The sequence below is a fragment of the Pezoporus flaviventris genome, unplaced genomic scaffold (genome assembly GCF_033815535.1).
Source record: "Pezoporus flaviventris isolate CSIRO_AGI_PZ_B2104156 unplaced genomic scaffold, CSIRO_AGI_Pfla_v1 ptg000125l, whole genome shotgun sequence".
Lineage (NCBI taxonomy): Eukaryota > Metazoa > Chordata > Aves > Psittaciformes > Psittacidae > Pezoporus > Pezoporus flaviventris.
Window position 1 is genome coordinate 851,883 of NW_026892673.1, and position 15,618 is coordinate 867,500.

The window sequence follows — 15,618 nt, forward strand, 5'->3', positions numbered from 1 at the left end:
CAGCTCTTCCACTCCATCTGGGAAACTGCTCACCAGAGACTGAAGCCGTAGCTCTCATGAGACGAGCAGTCTTGGTCCTTGCTCCCCTCTTCAGTTCACTCACCCGTTCCTCCAAAGCTGAAGTAGGTTTTCCATCCCACTTTGTCATGTCTTCTCCGTGATCCAGCAGGTAAAACCATAGGGTACCCCGTGGCGTATACCTCCTGTATCTCCTCTCTTGAACAATAGGACGTCTTTTGTTAATAGCTGAGACGTGTGTTGGTACACGTGAGGAGCTGGATAAATCAAATACATCGTCCCTCAATAGTTCGAGGTCCTGGGACAGTTTTTTCACAGCTGAGATGATGGAAGGGGTGAGGTTGTCTTCGAACTCTCGGAGTTTATGAACCATTTCATCCACTGTTAGTGGTACTATGACATTCCAGGTCACTGTTGCCAATGAATGGGCATATGATGATGGTGCATTCCGTGTAAGTTTTCGCCACATGGGTCGTGTGCATTCAACTTCATCTGGATCTATAGGTGTATCCCCGTTATTCGGCTTGATGTGATAGATCATCTCTACAATGGCTGATTCCCTCAGAGACTGGATGCCTTTGTCTATAGTAGTCCACTTGGCCGAACGACTCGTAACATCGTCCTTGTACGGAAACCTTTCTTTCACAGCTGCCAAGAGCCGCCTCCAAAGGCTGAGGGACTTTTTCTCTCTTGCAATTGCTTTGTCAATTCCCCCTTCTCTAGCAAGTGATCCCAGCTGCTTGGCTTCTGTACCTTCTAGTTCGTGACCATTGGCCCCATTGCCCCAGCATCGGAGTAACCAGGTGATGATGTGCTCCCCTGGTTGACGGGTAAAATCTTTTCGCATGTTCCGCAGCTCGGTTGAGGTCCGAGGTCGAGAAGTTACCTCTTCTTCTTCTTCTTCGTCATGTGATGATGACTCCTGATCAGATTCTGGACTGGGTGGTGAATTCATTGGTTCTTCATCTCGCTTCACCCTTTTTGCCTCCTTTTTGCTTGTTCTCTTGCGTACAGGGGCAACTGATATTGGTACGAAGTGGTCCTCTGGTTTGGCTGCAGTGATTATCACTGTGGTTTGAGTAGCGACTGTACTTGTTGCTGGGGGTGGTGTAGCTACTGTGCTTGTCGCTGGGGTTGGTGCAGCTGCTGTGCTTGGAGCTGGGGTAGCCACGCTGTCTGTTGCAGTTGAAGTTTGAGCAGCTGCTGTACTTGCCACTGGGGTAGCTGCGCAGTTCATTGCAGCCAAAGTTTGAGTAGCGACTGTCGCTTTGCCCTCAAATCCGCCGACATTCTTTTCCTTTTGAAGGTGCTGGATAGTGTTGAACAAGGCCCGGTAAGCATAGGCCAAGCCCCAGCACGTTGCCGTGATTTGTCCATCTCTGGTATGGCCAGAATGACCACACACCTCATTTAAGTGTTTTACTAATTCTTCTGGATTTTGCAGTTGTTCGGTAGTGAAATTCCAAAGAACTGGAGGGGCCCACTGACCTAGACAACTGCCCATATTATCCCACACACCCTGCCACTCATGGCTGTCCAGCCTCAGGGAAAATCTCTCGGTCCTCCTACATCGTCGTTTGACCCCAGACAAGACCCAAACCTGAATCTGCCTAACTCTTGAAATCAGTAGTGGGCAAAACACACTCTGTATGCGTGTTAGCATGGTGATTCCCATCACCATCAGCAAACAAGTCTGAACAGCATTAAAAGGCCATTCAAAAAATTCAAAACTCTCAAATGTAAATGGTCTGCGGGGATGACTAGGAGGGTAAAAGGATGTCTCCTTCGGAGTGCTGAAGGTCAAAGAACAGGATGTGCTAATTGTGACCACAACAGTGCACAGGCAGCAATATCGCACCAGCTGACACTCCCTGATTCCCATCCATATCTAATCCGTCGACTGGAAAGCCAAGGAGCAATCAGCAGGACCCACTCACCCTTTAATAGCCCCATTTGGCCAGTGTGACAGTGTTCCAGATTTTGAGGTTTCCAGGTGAGAGAAAATGAGAGAAAAATAGAGAACTCACAACTAGTTTATTGATATAGGAAAATATAGAGAATCTAACAGATACAGTAAAGGATATTTCCGAAGAGTACATTATCAACCCCAAGGACCCTGTGAAGATGATAAAGAAACCAGCTTCTGGGGGGGGGGCCACCACGGACCATTACCTCATGTGTTAGGCTCGCCTAACACATGCCACTGTGTGGTCTGTGTGTGGATCATCCCCGAAGCGAAATCATACGAACCTCCAGCAGAAAAACTAGTTATCATTCATTGAATACAAGAGAATTACAAAGGTATACAGAATATAATACAAAATATTATTAATAATAAAAGTCCAAAAAGGAGTAATTTTTTGGAGCCAAGGCCTTCCCCATCGGAGATTACAGAGGGGGTTCCAGCTATCCTTTACCTGCAGTTGCCTAGATAAAATTTGCAGATTGGATAATAGATCCAATTGTGAAAAGATTTAGAATGATCGGACATATTCATACACCACATGCCGTCAAAATCTTGACAGCCATGTCCATGAGCTAGTAGGAGAAAGTCAATAGCCACTTTATTTTGAAGAGCGGCATGTCAAATGAAGTCCACATAGGTTAACAGATACTGAATAGCATCAGTGGTGGCAGTATTCTCTTTCACTAACCAACATCCGAGTTTCTGTTAGGTGGCCAATGCCTGTGCTGACGCCACTCCAGGAGAAAAGAAGGATGCCAGAAGTCCACATTACTGTCACAGCTGGCATCGAATCCGTGGGACCTTTTCTGGCATTTGCAAGACTTTAAAGCTAGTGACGTAGCATTGGGTTGTAACACAGTTAATTTTGCCAAAGTACATGGACCTCCATTAATTGCAGCAGGGATGCCATACCAAGCTCTATCCCAGAACAGTAAAAAGAGCCCGGATGGTAGAGACGTGGGTGAATTAAAAGCCATAGTGACCATACGACTTTGGTTTTTACACCACAAACTATGATTTTGATACACAGTATTAGTTGATCCTACATCCATTATGCTATTATATGGTGCAAACCATCCAGTATAGTTAAAGGAAGTACAACAGGCATTCCCAGGTATGGTCCCCAGGAGACTTAACACTTGAGGAGGTAACACTGGAGTCTTTCCAGTCCGTGGTAACCAGCTATACCAATTTTGTGTACTGTTCCAGTTCCCGAAGGCTGTCTGCTGTGCATCTGACAAACTTAAGTTCACCGCCTCCTTCAATTCTCCTTCTGTTAATGGCACTCCAATGAGACATGTCGAAAATGGATTTGATGCTGTAGCATGAGACAAGGGGCACAAAATCACAAAATGGAATACATAAACCTTTAGAATTAGTTTTAAGTAATGTTAAGTTTGATGGCTTTGTAACAGTAGCAATGGAAAATTACTGAGGTGCATTTTACATAGAAAAAAAATAGAGGGCAGCTAGAGAACATACTGAGAATTCTTGTACAAGATAAATCATTATAGTTGACATAGTTTTAAGAAAAAAAGTCTGGAAGAACAGGACAGAGGGATAAGGAGTATCTGGGAACCGCAGGTGTCCAGGATGGGCTACAGATAAACTAACTGATAAGTAGGAGGATAGGAGGATTATTATGTCTCTGGTGCTAATGAACCAATTGAACTGGTATGAGCATCTACTGCGCGTGCTTCAAAGGCTGCCAGAAGTGATGAAGATTGTTGGAAGAAGTAAACAACCCTCAGAGACTGCCACCACAATTCTGTACGTATGCGGGGAACTTTCTGGAAAACGATGTAATCCATATGTAGCCTCATGAATATGCATGTATGCGCAGTGGCTATAAAAGGACGGCTGTGTGGCAATTGGAGTGACACACGTTAGAAGGAGCTATCCTCTGTGTCTCCCGGCGCCACAATAAAGAATACCTGCTTGTCAGCTTGAAAACTTTGTTGGCGAGTTTGTTCCTGGAGTTTTCTCCAAATCAGTTTGGCACCCCAGGTGGGACACTCTGCTTGGCTGCAGGACCCATGGAGGACAGGGCTCCCTAGGGCCCTCGGGAGTTTTTCCCAGAGGGACCCCTTGACTCATTTGGATCACTGTGGGAGCAGACAAGAACCATCTTCAAAAAAGGTATCCTTTTCTTTTGTATAGTCTGTAAGGTGCAGAGGGCATCTTGCATAAAGTCAAAATTGGTAATTGGGTTGGTTTGGTAAGCATACGCATGGTTTGGAAGCCTTCCATAAATCGAGATAGTAAATCTCGTAGGTAAAGTCGTATACCCGGATGCTAGAGTCCGTTTGGTATACACCCACAAGAAGCAGGGGGTATCTTGTGGTTTGGGTCCTGCAAGATGCAGTGGGTGTCTTGTAGAAAAGGTTTTGGATTTTACTGGTATACAGCCACAAGAAGTGGGGGGCTTCTTGTGGTCTGGGTCCTGAAAGACACAGGGGGTGTCTTGTGGAAATGGTTTTGGTTCTTGCTGGCATTTGATTTATTTTTTTGGCTTGTTACATCAAGTATTTTGGTCTTGTGATTTTGGAATCAGTGACAGACTGTTATAACTAAGCAGGGGGCATCTTGTGGTTTGGGTCCTACAAGATGCAGGGGGTGTCTTGTGGAAATGGTTTTGGGTCCAGTGTGCTATCAACAGCCCATAAGGGATTTGATTCAGTGATGCTGTCAGCGTGGGTCCCTGAATAGGTTAGTCGAATCACCCTCCGATACAGTGGGCTGTCCAGTACGTCCCACAGTGGGATGCAGACAGGCTGGTCAGGCACAAGGGGCTCATCCTTCTTGGGACACTGACAGGCTGGTCAACTATAAAGGGTTCAAGGAAACCCCCCTATTAATGTTGCAATATGGTCTGAGCCGTAGGGGTTAGGATGCATTGCTTTTGATTCTACCGGTATTCGCCTTATTTTGTGGCTTTTTACAGTAATGATTTTGGTCTTGTGATTTTGGTACTGGTGACAGGATGTTATAACTGTGTTGTTAACTGTTGTTTGTTTGGTTGAATTTTAGTCTCTGTCTCTGTCTCAAGTGTTGTAACTGTGTGGAGTGTGTCTGTGGGATCCCGTTTGTGTGTGTGAGTGTGTGAATGTGAGATTGATAATGGAAAATCAGCAGAGTGAAGAGATCTTGGAAAAGAGTCCTTTTGGGTGCATTTTGGCACACTGGAAAGAACTTTGAGGGTCTCCTGGGGGCTCGGTAAATAAGAAAACATTGGTAAAATATTGTAACCAATGGTGGCCTTTGTATACTTTGGAAGATCAGGAAAAATGGCCTAAAAATGGAACTCTGAGCTATAATACATTGTTACAATTAATCTTATTTTGAGGTGGCAAGGAAAGTGGGATGAAGTAATGTATGCAGATATGTTTTTCACTTTAAGAAATCACGCGGAGTGACAGACTGAGATTGCTGTCACTGGCAACAAGCAGCATATTCACATTCAGAGTTAAGAAAGAGTTAAACCAGAAGTGCTGTTGCAGAGGCAGGCATCTGCAGCCCCTGCAGAGCAGGCTGAGCAGCTGTGAGAAGAAAAAAAAAGGGAAAACCAAGGGGGAAAGGGGTGGAGCTCAAGCAGCTACTGTGTTTGAGCATGGGAGGAGGGATGTCGGGTGGAGGTGGGGAGTGGACTCTTCTGTTGAACCGGATCAGTGTGCGTGCTATGGGAACTTCGGATGTTGGAAGTGAGACTGCCCGGGGGGGGGGGGGGAAGTGCCATGGGGTGGTTCTGGTGACTGAATTGGAACTGGGCTGTCAGGGACCTGGCCTAATGCCAGACTCCACAACCATCGACTGTCAAGGAGCTCCTGACATTCCTGGGAATGACAGGATGGTGCAGACTTTGGATGCATAATTATGGCGTTCTGGTAAGACCACTGTATGAACTGTTGAAGGGAAACCCTCCCCCTCTGGACTGGACTGATTCAGCAGAGGATGTTTTTAGAAATTTAAAAACAGAGCTAATGAGAGTTCCAGCTCTGGGACTTCTAGATGTGACTAAACCGTTTTGGCTATATTCCTATGAAAAACAAGGAATAGCTTTGGGGGTCTTTGCTCAGAAACTAGGACCATACAGAAGGGCAGTGGCGTATTTTTCAAAACAGCAGAATGAAGTGAGCAAAGATGGCCCGGATGCCTAAGGGCTGTGGCAGCAGTTGCCATGAATATTGAAGAGGCTCGCAAATTCACCTTGGGACAAAAGATTACTGTGCTAGTGTCCCATGTGGTATCAGCAGGCCTGGAACAGAAAGGAGCCCACTGGTTATCTCCTTCATGTTTCTTAAAACACCAGGCCACCACTGTGGAACAAAATGATATAGAAATTGTGGTCACTAATGTTGTGAATCCAGCATCTTTTTTGCAGGAACAGTTGACAAAACCACTAACACACGACTGCTTGTCCACCATAGAGACTGTATATTCGAGCCGACCAGACTTGAAAGAAAAACCTCTGGAAGATGCTGATTCTTGGTTCACCGATGGTAGTAGCTTCATGAATAATGGTGAACAAAAGGCAGGATATGCCATTACCGCTATTTCACAGGTAATAGAAGCTAAACCTTTACCCGCCAACACCTCTGCCCAGAAGCAAATTGGAAATTGACTGGCACTACATGTTCCATGTAGGCCTCAGGCCAGTGGGCAAGTAGAAAAGATGAACCATCTGATTAAACAACAGATTAGTAAAATATGTCAGGAAAGGAATTTATATTGGTACCAGGCATTACCACTGTCTCTATTAAGAATTTGAACTAGATTGTAGACGAAAGAAGAGGCCAGTCCATTTGAGATTTTGTATGGAAGACCATATCAGTCCCAGTTTAAAGGAGAAAGTTTTCAAGAAGTGGGAGAAGACTATCTCTGACAGTTTCTGATCAATCTGGGAAAACAACTGGAGGAGATAAATAAGAGAATAGTAGGGACAAGAGCAAGAGGTTTGGAATATCTGATTCACCCTTTCAGATCTGGAGAATGGGTTTATGTTAAGAATTTTTCAGGAGATCCTCCACAGGAGAAGTGGATCAGACCGTACCAGGTATTACTGACCACCACCACGCAGTGAAGATAAAGGAACAACCTGCTTGGATACATTATTCAAGAATTAAGAAAGCACCAGAGCCTGAGAAGACATGGCAGATCGAACCTTCAGGACCCTTACGTATGAAATTGCGTCAGTCATAATTTGGACTCATATCATAACTGACACACAAGTTTGGGACCAGAATTTATACCTGAAATTAGTGCAGAATGTCACCAAGGTTTTAATCGTAGTGACTGTTGGGTGTGTGCACAGTTGCCTAAATCAGTAGAAAATCCTGACCTTCCATTAACTGGAGTTCCAATTCCTAACACTATCGCATGGACAAATTTGTGGGTGAACACTAGCAATCTGTATTCGAAAGAAAGGTTAAAATTCGGAATAGTTAATCCTAATCCAGGTAATAAATATTACACCTGTGCACAAAGATGGATTCCACCAGGAACCAGGGTAGGAGATCATGCTTGTTTAAATGCCACAGATGTAGGTCACCATTCAAATTGCAATCATGCTATTAATAGAGATGGTATCATAGTTCAGTGGTGGCCCATTCCTAAATGGAAAGGATGGTATTGGTTATGTGGAGAAAATGCTTATAAGACTCTACTCCCGCCCCGAACTGGAAGGGGGCATGCACCTTAGGTGCTGTAATACCCAACTTTACTATTATCAACAGGTATCTTCCGGGACCTGGATTAGAAGTTTTGATAAACAAATTAAGCAAGGGTTTAACCCTATTATTGAACGGCACAGAGCATTTTGTAGTTTTGTAAGAGGGCTAATTCCATCTTTGGGAGTAAGTGAATTAGAGAAGGCAATTGTAAATATCTCAGCAACCATAGAAGAAATGGAAAGTAAAAACATTGATATAACTCAAGTGGAACAAAAAGAGATAACTAGCCTATCTAAGGTGATATTACAAAACTGAATGGCTCTAGACATGTTACCGGCATCACAAAGAGGGGTTTGTTCCATAATCAGTGAAAGTTTTTGTTCCTATACAGACTAAAGTGTCAGACTTGAAACAGATCTGGAGGAAATTTGGAAACAAACTAAGATATTTCATGAAATGGCCATGGATGACACCTCCTGGGGTTTTGAAGAAATATGGAAAATGTTAACTTCATGGTTACCTAATCTCTCCTGGTTGAGGCAACTGGTTGCAGGAATATTTATGTTAATTATTTTAATATTGATTACTTGTGGTATGATACAATGTTCCCTCTGGTGTTGTAAACGGTCTATGATAAATTATGAAGATTGGAAGAGAAATGAAACCAAGCATCAAGTAGAAATGGGAAATTATTTCAAAAAGACTTTTGATGGCAATGGTAATATATAAAATGTCGCAAAAGAATTTGCAAAAGGACAGAAAAAGGGGGGATTTGAGACAAGGGGGCACAAAATGGAATATAGAAACCTTTAGAATTAGTTTTAAGTAATGTTAAGTTTGATGGCTTTGTAACAGTAGCAATGGAAAATTACTGAGGTGCATTTTACATAGGAAAAAATAGAGGGCAGCTAGAGAACATACTGAGAATTCTTGTACAAGATAAATCATTATAGTTGACATAGTTTTAAGAAAAAAAGTCTAGAAGAACAGGACAGAGGGATAAGGAGTATCTGGGAACCGCAGGTGTCCAGGATGCACTACAGTTAAACTAACTGATAAGTAGGAGGACAGGAGGATTATTATGTCTCTGGTGCGAATGAACTAATTGAACTGGTATGAGCATCTACTGCGCATGCTTCAAAGGCTGCCAGAAGTGACGAAGATTGTTGGAAGAAGTAAACGACCCTCAGAGACTGCCACCACAATTCTGTACGTATGCGGGGAACTTTCTGGAAAATGATGTAATCCATATGTAGCCTCATCAATATGTGTGTATGCCCAGGGACTATATAAGGGTGGCTTGTGTAGTAATACGGGAACACACGTTAGAAGGAGCTATCCGCCGTGTCTCCCGGCGCCGCAATAAAGAATACCTGCTTGTCAGCTTGAAAACTTTGTTTGCGAGTTTGTCCCTGGAGTTTTCTCTGAATCAAGCAGTACTTAGGCATAAGGTGTCATGGTGGTTGATACTGGCAAGAGTAATTGACAACTTGGTTCTGGGCTGGATGATAGGCCATACCGAATGTCTGAAAACCAAAAAGAGAACAGGTTTGCCCCTCCCCCCAGGTGTACCTATTCCCTGTGCTGTAAGTGTTCTGCCGGAACCCTAAGCCACTGAATAAACCCTTGACAGATAATGGCAACCGCATGAGAATCATCTGCAGCTAGGACCTTGGCTGGCATCGGGGCAGAACTACCTGGCTTCCGATGCCATACTTTCCCACTTGCGAACCGGCAAGCAGGGCCGCTTAATTTTACCAAGCCTGTGACATAACAAATATAACACCAGATTCTGGCAGGAAGGACCTGTTTCTGGTTAGATGTATTCCTCAGGCCTAACAGAATGGGCTTTTTAACATAGAATCATAGAATAGTTAGGGGTGGAAAGGACCTTAAGAACTTCAAGTTCCAACCCCCCTGCCATGAGCAGGGACACCTCACATTAAACCATATCACCCAAGGCCTCATCCAACCTGGTCTTGAACATTGCCATGGATGGAGCATTCACAACTTCCCTGGGCAACCCATTCCAGTGCCTCACCACCCTAACAGGAAAGAATTTCCTCCTTATATCCAATCTAAACTTCCCTGTTTAAGTTTTAACCTGTTACCCCTTGTCCCTAATGAAGAGTCCCTCCCCAGCATCCCTATAGGCCCCCTTCAGATACTGGAAGGCTGCTATGAGGTCTCTACGCAGCCTTCTCTTCTCCAGGTTGAACAGCCCCAACTTTCTTAGCCTATCTTCATGTGGGAGGTGCTCCAGCCCCCTGATCATCCTCATGGACATCGTCTGGACTTTTTCCAACTGTCCCATGTCCTTTTGATGTTGAGGACACCAGAACTACACATAGTACTCCAGGTGAGGTCTCACAAGAGCAGAGTAGAGAGGCAGGATCACCTCCAACATCTGTTTGTACAGGATTTACTAGGTGGATGTCTAATTTCTTTAGATCAGTGTCCTGGGTTCAGCAGTAGCAGTCATTTTTCTCCTTCTTAATAGCTGGTGTAGTGCTGTGTTTTTGACTTTCAGCCTGGGAACAATGCTGATAAAAGCGATGCTAAGTAAAGTTTACTCTGACCAAGGACTTCCTGGCTCTCATGCTCTGCCAGGGAGGAAGGGAAGCCGGGAGGAAGCAGAGACAGGACACCTGACCCAAACTAGCCAAAGAGGTATTCCATACCACAGCACGTCATGCCCAGTATAGAGACTAGGGGCAGTTACCTGGAAGGGCTAGTTCACTGCTTAGCTTGGGCTGGGTATCAGTTGGCAGGTGGTAATCGGTTGTATTCTCTTCCCTTGTTATTTCCCTTATCATTATTATTATTATTGGTAGTAGCAGTCGTGGTTTTGTGCTATACCTTAGTTACTGGACTTTTCTTATCTCAACCCGTGGGAGCTATATTCTTTCAATTCTCTTCCCATCCCTCTGGGAGCGGGGGGAGGAAGTGGGGGGAGTGAGCGAGCGTCTGCGTGGTTCTAGGTTGCTGGATGGGCTTAAACCACAACAATCAGGATGCAATGTTATTATCTGCATATGTATTCCTGCACTAGGTTGCACATGGATTACCACATTTGTTTGCTACCATTGTGGTTTTTGTGCCTCTAAGGCTAAGGGTTGCTTTCGAATTAGTACTAAACTTCATTTTTCATAGTATACTACATAATCCTTCCCTCCTTAGATGGTGATTGAACCATGAGCTACCCGACCAATTTCCCAGGTTTCTCCTTTCATTAAATTCAAATGATTCAATGTAAGAGATAGCATACGGTTATTCAAAATGCCTTGGGCCTCACTTAGATGATCAACCCATTTAGAATATGTACCTCCTTCCAAATGTGTCTACTGTGATTTTAGCGACCTGTTCATTCATTCTACTAATACTGCCCCTTGCGGCTGGTGGTGTAAATGCCAGGTCCAGGTGATATTACGTTCATGGGCCCTTTGGGCTACCTTTGCGTTCTTAAAATGTGTTCCATTGCCTGACTGGATTTCTACAGGCGTTCCATAATATATTTCAGTGGTTTCTAAACAACGAACCATCGCATGAGCATTTGTATACCATGTGGGAATTACCACAATGACACTGGAAAAGGTGTCTACAGCTACACAGGCATAACGTTGCCACCTATGCTTAGGTAAGGGTCCGACAAAATCAATCTGCCAAATTTCTCCTCCCTTTAATCCCTGTTTCAGTTTTCCCATGGGAGTAGAGAACACCTTGGCCTATTTTAGTTATTGACAGACTGAACAGTTTGCAATAACTTGTTCTATCATATTCTGAGACAGCAGCACCCCCCAGGCCATTGCCCACCCTTGGGTGGCATCCTCACCTGTATGCCCTTCTTTCTCATGGGCCCATTGGGCAAATCCCATCTGTTCCTCTTAGTCTATCTCTGTGCTATGTACGTGCACCTGCTTGTCAACCCCTGTGCTCCACCGTGCAGTTTCTGTTGTTGTGGTAGTGTGTGCGTTCACATGATGCACTTGGATCATTCTAGTTCATAAAGCAGCCCATATTTTCTTCCAATACTCCTTCACCCACACCTCCTTGGTTCCTATTTTGTATTCATCCTGCTGCCATTTACCTAACCAATTCACCAGCCTTTGCGCCACTGCCCAGAAATCTGTAAATAGATAACATATTCTTCCCTCCAGGGTCACATCAATGGCTTGCCAGGCTGCCACCAATTCCACTAACTGACTACTGCCTAAGGTTCCCTCCATTACCAAGTGTGTTTTGGTAGCGGGATTAAATGCCACTGCGGGCCACTTCTTAGTACCATTACTACTTCCATCCGTGAACCAGGCAGTCTCGCGCTGCTCATTTGTCAACTCCTCATGAGGGGGACCCCATCTGCCAGTCTGGTAATCTACTTGTTCACAGTTTAGTGGTCTGGGGGCCCCAGTCACTCTGTCACTTACCAATTCATGCAAATACTGCAATCCTTTTGGTCCTGACTTTTCCTGCTCTTGTATGTACCATCTCATTTTTTTATAGTGGCTTCCTGGGCATGTCCAATCTTAGGAGTAGAAGAATTGCTTAGGACCCAAGTCATAATTGGACTCTCTGTCCAAAGCAACACTTCATGACTGGAAGTACGAGCTTCAGTATCCGCTAATGCCCAGTAAATGGCTGATAACTGTTGTTTGAAGGCTGCATATCGTGTGGCGGCCCAGCTTAATTGCCATGAGCAGAAGCCAAGGGGCCGAGGCTGACCATCTTGGAGCTGCCATATGCTCCATAGTGCTACAACTTGACTAATTGAGACATGCAACTCAACAGGTCCCAGCAACAGTGGGTGCAATTCCAGTTGTTCAGTCACTAGGGTTTTCACCACTTCAAAAGCCTTTTCCTGCTTGGGTTCCCATTCCCATTCTGCCTTTTTCCTTGCCAGTTTGTGTAAAGGTTTAAGTAAGTTAGCCAACCCAAGTGTCCTGGGTTTAGTACTGTCCTGGGTTTAGCAGTAGCAGTCAATTTTTCTCCTTCTTGGTAGCTGGTGCAGCGTTGTGTTTTGACTTCCAGCCTGGCAACAATGCTGATAACACCCATGTTTTCAGTTGTTGCTAAGTAATGTTTACCCTGACCAAGGACTTTGTGAGGCTCATGCTCTGCCAGGGAGGAGGGGAAGCCGGGAGGAAGCAGAGACAGGACACCTGACCCAAGCTAGCCAAAGAGGTATTCCATACCACAGCACCTCATGCCCGGGGGGGTAACTGGGAGTTACCTGGAAGGACACGGGGTCTTCTGGTTTAGGACTCGTTTTTTGGTGGGTGGTATCGTATTCTCTTCCCTTGTTATTTTCTCTTATCATTGTCGTCATTGGTGCTCCCTCTGGGAGCGGGTAAGGGGAGAGCCCCTGGGTGGGGAGGGGACACACAGGCCTCAACTGCTTCCAGCCCGGCACCACTCACTGGGAGTGAGTGAACGAGCTGTCTGGCTGGGTTTAAACCACGACACCAGGTAACTGAGTCCACCAAAATCCCATGGCTACTAAGAATTGCTGGATTTGTCATTTCATTTCTGGGGTGGGCCACTGTTGCAACATTTTTCGAGTTTGTTCTGGCATCTTCTGCACCCCATCCGCCCAAATGATACCAAGGTACTTTACTGTGGTGATTGTTCCCTGTACCTTTTTTGGGTTTATAGCCCACCCGGACCACTGTAGGCCAGTTTGTACTTCCTCCAATGCCTCTTCTACTTCTTCATAAGTTTCCTCCTGTATCATAATATCATCAATATACTGAGTAATATGTACCTTAGAACCTACTGTAAACTGTTGCAGGGTGCGACTAAGAGCCTGATGGCAGTATGTGGGACTATGTTTATACCCCTGGGGTAGTTGGGCAAACGTGTATTGGACAACTCTCCATGTAAAGGCAAACTGATCCTGCGTCTCGAGGGCGATAGGAATGGTAAAAAATGCATTAGCAACATCAACTATGGCATACCATCACCCAGCATGTTGCTGTATTTGTTGAATTAATGAGGCTACCTCGGGTACTGCAGCAGTGATGGGTGGCGTAACCTTGTTCACTCCTCGGTAATCTACCGTCATCCACCAACCAACATCAGACTTTTTTTTAGGGTCAAACTGGAGTATTAAAGGGAGAGTGGGCATGTCTTATTACTCCTGCTTCAATTAACTCGTCTATGGTTCGCTGTATCTTGTACTGTTTCAAATTTACCACTTCCTGAAAGACAGGAATAGGTGCGGGATCTGGGATGAGGCCCACTACTACAGTTCGTACCTGAAACCAGTGAGGAGCACCAAAGGACCATAACTCATTACCCAACACCAGACTGTTACCCTTTAGCAAATCTATCTCTATTATATATTCATCAGTTGCTGCAATCATGACATTATATTTATTAGGTTTCCAATCCCCAATTTGTAATCTGATTCTGGTTTGAATCCTCTGAACTGGTGCATCCCCCAAGCCCCAGACTGTAGTATTCACACCCCGGTGTCTTTTCGGGTTCTCATGTAAAATTGTGACCTCCGCCCCGGTGTCCACTAATGCCCTCACCTGTTGTATGTTGGTGGTCGACCACCAAATATAACATGTGACAAAGGGGCACAAGTCATATTGAGTTAAATGGATTTTTGGCCCTGGGGCTTGGCCACTTCCCTATTCGGTTTTCAGATGGAACCTCACAACGGTCTTGTCGACCTCCTGCCATGGGTATAGCATGTTATTAAACCCAGGCAGCTGAACACAGTCCTCATGCTCGCTCTTCTTCATGGCATCAATACTTGTAACTGTGAATCTTAAAGCCCTTCTCTTTAGCCATGCGCCTCAATAATGATAGGGGCTGGCCATCAATACCCTGTATCAGGAACCCCTCTTGTAACAACTGCTTAAATAGTTGAAATTATTCCCCATGCTCCACTCAGTCCCCACGCGTTTGGGGTGGCAGTCCTGTTGGTCCTGTTCACGGGGGACTCTTGGGTTTATCCAGCCCAAGTAATTCTCCCAGTTGTCCTATCTTTTCTATCATATCACTGATGGTCATACCCTGGGCAGCCATTACGACGGGAATAAGATAAGGCTTCCAGGCAGTAGTGCCCCCTTCCAATAGCAAATTACATACTGCAGCTGTGAAGGGTTCTGTCATGTAATGCCCTGGATCCCCATGCTGTACCACCATTTTCATACCTTCCCATTTTAGTAACACCTTTGCCTGAGGCAGGGTTACCCACTGACCGCTAGTAGGAGGCCAGGCTCCTTGCATTGTATCACTGTTTTAACCCATATGCTAATACCGTAAAAAGGGGGGCATTAGTCCCTGCCAGAACCACCCTAAGTGCTTGTGGGACAAACAGGTCACTCGATAGCCTGCTGAACTGGGGTGAGTCTGCACTGCCTAAAAGGACACTATCTGCCCCCTCTTCTGTGAGCCAGACAAGCCACTGCTGGGGCTTCTCCCCAGGTCTTTGGCTATACTTGGCCAGTAGATTTTTTACATCCTCTGATGAAAAATCTCCCATAATAGCTGCTAGGGCACAATGTCCTGATATTGGGTCCATGGCCCCCTTCTGTTTTACCATGGGAGCTTCCTGAGCACTCTCCACATTTCTCTCCCACTCATCTTCCTCCTTCTTGCTATCAGAGGTATTCAAGATGTCCCCAACCCATGTTTCGGGATCCCAATCTGGTTGGGTTTACTACTGCCCGTACCCGAGGTCCCGTATCCTCACCTGACTTTGGGCACCTCCGCCACTGCCGTGCAGTACATACTGCATATGATGTGGCTAATTTCTATACTTTTTCCTGACACCCTGATGATACTTGAGTGGCGGCTAATAAAGCTGGTTGTTGCACTACCCCTCTCACTTTTTCAGTTACCAGTTCTTGTTAGAATTGATAGATCTGTTCCTCCAAGTCATGGATTCACCCCCAGGCTACTTGAAACATACTAAGCAGGGCTCCTCCCATGCACCCAGCATATTGTAGGCGCTCT